The 6,220-nt window shown below is 37.1% G+C and overlaps 1 protein-coding gene across 1 annotated transcript in view; it reads right to left on the bottom strand.

Annotated features, from left to right (window-relative positions):
• Window positions 1–5,105: 5,105 nt before the first annotated feature.
• The window catches only part of LOC106077522 (transmembrane protein 163-like), a 34,579-nt gene continuing 33,464 nt past the window's right edge, over window positions 5,106–6,220 (bottom strand). Inside the window, exon 9 of the mRNA XM_056008959.1 lies at window positions 5,106–6,220. This exon is cut by the window's right edge and continues 84 nt beyond it. The gene's annotated coding sequence lies outside the window, so the exon portion shown is untranslated.

Genomic DNA, 6,220 nt, shown 5'->3' with positions numbered 1-6,220 from the left:
GGCTTCAGGGAATATAGATCATGTGAAACACAACTAATAGGACTAATTGTAGGTCTGGTCAGTTGCATAGGTAGGTTTGGTTAGTTGCGTGGGTAGGTTTGGTCAGTTGCGTGGGTAGGTTTGGTTAGTTGCATAGGTAGGTTTGGTCAGTTTCATAGGTAGGTTTGGTCAGTTTCATAGGTAGGTTTGGTCAGTTGCGTGGGTAGGTTTGGTTAGTTGCATAGGTAGGTTTGGTCAGTTTCATAGGTAGGTTTGGTCAGTTTCATAGGTAGGTTTGGTCAGTTGCGTGGGTAGGTTTGGTAAGTTTCATAGGTAGGTTTGGTAAGTTTCATAGGTAGGTTTGGTCAGTTGCGTGGGTAGGTTTGGTCAGTTTCATAGATAGGTTTGGTCAGTTGCATAGGTAGGTTTGGTCAGTTTCATAGGTAGGTTTGGTCAGTTTCATAGGTAGGTTTGGTTAGTTGCATAGGTAGGTTTGGTTAGTTGCATAGGTAGGTTTGGTCAGTTTCATAGGTAGGTTTGGTTAGTTTCATAGGTAGGTTTGGTTAGTTGCATAGGTAGGTTTGGTCAGTTTCATAGGTAGGTTTGGTCAGTTTCATAGGTAGGTTTGGTTAGTTGCAGATCTTCTCTCAACTTTTTCTTGGATCCGCGCTCTTTCGACGAGTTGTTATAAGATTCGTAACAAAATTAAACCAAGGAAAAAACCTTAACGCTGATAGTAAACCCAAGTGTTATAATATACGTAGACCCAGAAAAAACTCAAAACCAAACACTAAACATCATGGACAGTTATCAAACAAAATCTCTGCATTTTCCATCTCGCTAAACAAAAAGAATATTGAAAAAAAAAATATGATGTTTTTTTTTTCCTTACAATGAGGGGTCGTGGTGGCTTAGTGGTTAGGCGCTTCACTTCCGAACCTGGGGTCAAGGGTTCGAATCTTGATGAAGACTGGGATTTTAAATTTCGGGATTTTTTAGGGCGCCCCTGAGTCCACCCAACTTTAATGGGCACCTGACTTTAGTTTGGGAGGAAGTAAAGGCGGTTGGTCGTGGTCCTGGCCACACGACACCCTGCTCGTTAACCGTTGGCCTTAACATCATCTGCCCCGTAAATCGCAATGTCTTAAAGGGGAACTTTACAGTAATGAAAGACAGTAGACGGCCAGACTTTACACATTCTACAGTTCTAATCATGGATATGAGCAAATGAGTTGACCAATCATGTTTCAAAATGAAAACAGGCTTAGCTGACCAACGCTAATTCTATTTACCAAATAACACACTAAGGTATGCCATTAAGGTTGTAACTGACATACACGTTCTTTTTTCTTCTTTTATTGCTATAGTAATAAAGGCAATTTCTGTAGGAAAATTCAATAACTACTTAACCTCTTTTAAAACCAAATGTTTTTTTTTCTTTTTGTCAATACCTCCTTTAAAAAAAAGGACAATATCGATTTGCAGAAGAAACAAAAATAATTGGAGATAAATGACCATTCAACAAAATAAACAAAAATAGATAAATAACATAAAGTAGTATAAGGGAGAAAACCATGAGAAAGAAAACTATCAAATTAAAGTTATGTCCCTTTTGCAACATGTTTCAATTTTCATTCTTCCACTACAACCTAAAACAATGTATTAGATTATAGCTTTGTAGCTTTTTTTTTATATAGCGCTAATTTCATGCTTATAGCATGCTCAGAGCGCTTTTGGTCCAATTTCATTTGTGGACCAGTGGGGGGGGGGGGGGGTATCTAGGAGTTGGTTTTCCATGCTGCCTTAGGCGCTCAGTAAACACAACTCTGCCCGAGCCGGGTGTCGAACCTCGAGCCCCGTTCTAGGTTGCAAAGCCAACTACAACTTTGTCCGTTGGAGACACTTTTTATTTATGCAGGACTCTGTAATTAATGAGACGTTCAAGAATTAATATTTCATGTATTGAATATTTACTTTAGATTTGGTTTCCATTGGTGTGAATCTGTGCAGTACTCTCCGGTTTTATTCAAATGTACTTTTGATGTTTCGGCATCAATGTTTCCAAAACTGTGTTCCGCGAAACACTAGGGTTCCGTGAGGCCTGAGTATGTGTTCCGCGAACGATTGACAATATTAACTGTTATGCAAATCAATTCCTAAGTAAATGCAGAAAATATTTTTAAAAAATGATTTCATTAGCTTAGAAACAAAACAAAATTTATAACAAGACTAAGACTAAGACTGCTTTATTGATCCTTACGGAAATTTGTTGTGATTACAAGGACTCTTTTTTCATATAAAGACAATTTAACAGAAAAATACACATAAATACAGCAGACAACATAAAGAGTTCATTCAGCGACTACACACAGGTATCTTGGTGCATTTCATGTTCCCTGATCAATGAGTGGCGGTGATAGAGTCTGACCGAGTGAGGTACGAAGAACACCTCTATAACATTTGAACTGATCAATAATCGGACTATGGGTGTTGTTCCGTATTTCTTCCATGTCACGTGGTAATGTTGTTTACATTAATGGCCTCATTGATTTCAGTGTAATTTGAATATTTGAATATGAAAACAGTCTAGATTTATAAAAAAAAAAAAAGGTATGTTTCAATAATTCACTAATTGATATGATTATTTAGTACAGGGGTTCTCAACCTATGGGTGACGACCCCCTTGGGGGTCGATTGACGATTTGCCAGGGGTCGCCAAAGACCATTGAAAAAATGGATTGTTATTGTCTATTCTTCTATTGATGTGTGCGTGTGAGGGGGGGGGGGTCGCGGCTAAGTGGGGGATTGTAAAAAGGGGTCGCCGATCATAAAAGGTTGAGAACCGCTGATTTAGTAGATCTAAATCACTAACACTACAGAGAAACATCGAGAGAAACATGACAGTAGCTGAGACAAGGTGTAGTTTTGTAAAGTAGTTATAAGAAGTATATTTTTTAAAACCCTAACCTAAGTGATATATAATTTAATGTTTAGGTCTAGATCTAGTAATTGAACATCGAAAATACGAGGACTCTAGTCTCATAATTATTATTGTGCCAATTTTAGAAACATAATCTCTATCTAGAAAGATGTAGGTAATCAATCTATTTAAATGTACAATCTAAAATTATAAGATGCTTAACATCAACAGACTTGAATTATTTCGATCTAGGATATTGTATTCATGATCTCAATGGAAAATAACAGGAAATAGCTTTGTATTATAGATTTGCGTAAATATATAGTTCTTTGATTAATAGCCCATTCTATTTAAAATCTGCAAAATGGAATTACATTATTTCTAAACTTTGAAAACTTAAGATCGTTACTTCTCTATCTGTATCTCTATTTTATCTTATCTTATCTTATCTTATGAGATCTATAGTTCGTCCATGGTGGTTCGAAGATGACCACTTTTGTCATCCAGGGGGCTGAGGGCTTTGCACTGGGGTTTTGTATCTCCTCATGTGGCTGGTGAGACCTATGTGAGCCCGGAATGATCGGCTGCACACCGGGCAGGTTATTTCAGCTGGAGCTAGTGTCATTGGCCTTGCTTTTCTTCTCTGGCGTTTGTCTTCTGCCAGCGTTATGAAATGCAGACGTTAATTCAAAATATGAAGATGATTACGACCTACGCGTGTTCCTAAGGCAGAAAAGATCGATTTTCCAAGAAGCAGAGTGACTTCCTTTACAGCAGGGGTTCTCAACCTGTGGGTCGCGACCCCCTTGGGGGTCGATTGACCATTTGCCAAGGGTCGCCTAAGACCATCGAAAATATGGATTGGTATTGTCTACTCTTCTATTGCTGTATGTGTGTGTGTGGGGGGGGGGGGGTCGCGGCAGAGTGGGGGATTGTGAAAAGGGGTCGCCGAGCTTAAAAGGTTGAGAACCGCTGCCTTACAGCTTTGTAAAAGAGGTACGTACACAACGATCTGATATGCTTTTGTTTCCATTTTCAAGTCGAAGTATTGTTAAGACGTTGGATTTAAAGAAAATAACTCACCGATTCTCAAATCGCTGGTATCTGATTACAGAAGCACAATCCAACTAGGATCAATCAATATCCACGATAAAAAGAAATGATGTCTCCAAATGAGATTTACATATCCCGATTCACTCACACAATAGAAAACTCAATCCTCAGTCAAGAAATCCTAATTCTTAACTAAAGTTTCTTAACACGTTTACACACTAGTAAAGGTCATTTACAATCTCCAAATGAAATTTACATATCCCGATTCACTCACACAATAGAAAACAATCCTCAATCCTCAGTCAAGAAATCCTAATTCTTAACTAAAGTTTCTTAACACGTTTACACACTAGTAAAGGTCATTTACAATCTTCAAATGAGATTTACATATCCCGATTCACTAACACAATACAAAACAATCCTCAATCTTTAGTCAAGCAATCCAAATTCATAACTCAAGTTTCTTAACACATGTACACACTAGTAAAGGTCATTTACGCCCAACAGCATAAACAAAAATGACCTCAACTTCGCACATGGAAAAAATGATTAGTCAGAGAGGAACAGTGTTACAACTCTATAATTTATATAGGTCTGTGATACAGACAAAATGGTCTTGAACTTGCATCTATTTATTAAACTCTTTAATTAATAGAGCGGGAAAAAACAACAGGCGTGTCTGTTCAAGATAAATATTATGAAAACCAATTTAGTTTTAAGACTAAGACTAAGACTGCTTTAATGATCCTTACGGAAATGTGTTGCGATTACAAGGACTCTTTTCTCATATAAAGACAACACAACAGAAAAATACACACAAATACAGCAGACACAACATAAAAAGTTCATATAGCGACTACACACAGAAAAAAGAAGAACATTTTTCAAAAAATTGAAACTGTTAAATTTGAGGTGTTTTTTTTTCAGTGTGGCCAGTTAGCTAGTAATTCTTTTCCCAAAGATATACATCAACTATCAAATTTCTAAGAAAATCAGAGTCACTTTTAGACCCGTGTCTAGTTTCCACTTCCCATGAATTTGCAAGCTGAATGCGTAATTGTAATGAGATTGGGATTATCTGTGAAGGAGCTTCAACGAAATCTACACCACGATGACACTCGGTGATTTTATTTGCATAGAATAAACAGACCAACAAGTTGAAATTGCCTTTTTATTTTAAACAAAAATAATGGAAACATTAAAAAAAAAGAAACATTAATGCAAATTAGTCTAACCATAAAATACATTTTCGATTCACTTCCTTTCATTGGTGTCTCAACTTAATAAAAAGTGTATCATATGTAGAACTACATTAGCCCAAATATAAACCTAGTACATTCAAAATCCAATAAGTTTAGTATCTCTTTAATCTCGTCGGTATACAAACGAAACAAAATAAAATATCGCTATACATGATGTCAACAAAAAGAATATTCAAGCTTTTGTTACAAAGACAAAGTCTTGATAAACAAAGACAGTAATTAATCAATATTTCTTTCTCAGCTTATAAATGTACCGTTCTTACTTTTTAATATAGTACTGAAAACTTATGTAGGTACGATGCATTGTGTTCTATGTCGCTTCCGGGTTGTCCAAAAAAATTTTGTTATAATAATGGTATTTATTGATACTATTTTGGTATTTAAAAAATGCATTTCGAAAAGAAACTGTACAAAGTAGTTAAGCAGCCTAAGATACCTAGAGGTACAAATAATTTAAGAATATTTCCTTGTTTTCAGGGAATTCCCGCAGTGTAACGCCACACTAAACTTGGAGGCAACATTTCATTTTTTGGGGGGGGGGGGGGGAAGTTCGTGATCTCCTCAAGCCAAAGACCTGTAAGAGCCGGTGCTTGTGGCAAGGAGGCAATGAGAATAACTGGTGATCATTCGGCACTCAGCGCTATTGCAGACGATTCAGGGTAGGCCCAATCCACTGGTGCCAGGAATGTAACCGCCTTTTCAAAGCAAAGATCGGACCCCACAACCATCATCGAGTTTGTGTTCATCTTCTATCACAAAGTAGGAGCTTCATCCGGTTACCAGAGATACAACAGTCATATATTTTACAAATCGTAGCAAATGGGTCAATGAGACTAATGGTACGTGAATATGACGGAAATGCACGGAGATGTACGGAGACCAACGATTGATGACTCCGGGGACAAACGTAATGATAAATACAGAAAGACTTTATTCCGGGTCAGGTCCGAACCATCATAACAATGATAATATAAGATTATACAACAATCTTAACAAATCAACAACT

This window comes from Biomphalaria glabrata, chromosome 13 (genome assembly GCF_947242115.1).
Source record: "Biomphalaria glabrata chromosome 13, xgBioGlab47.1, whole genome shotgun sequence".
NCBI classification, from domain to species: Eukaryota; Metazoa; Mollusca; class Gastropoda; family Planorbidae; genus Biomphalaria; species Biomphalaria glabrata.
This window is presented reverse-complemented; position numbering and strand designations above follow the sequence as displayed.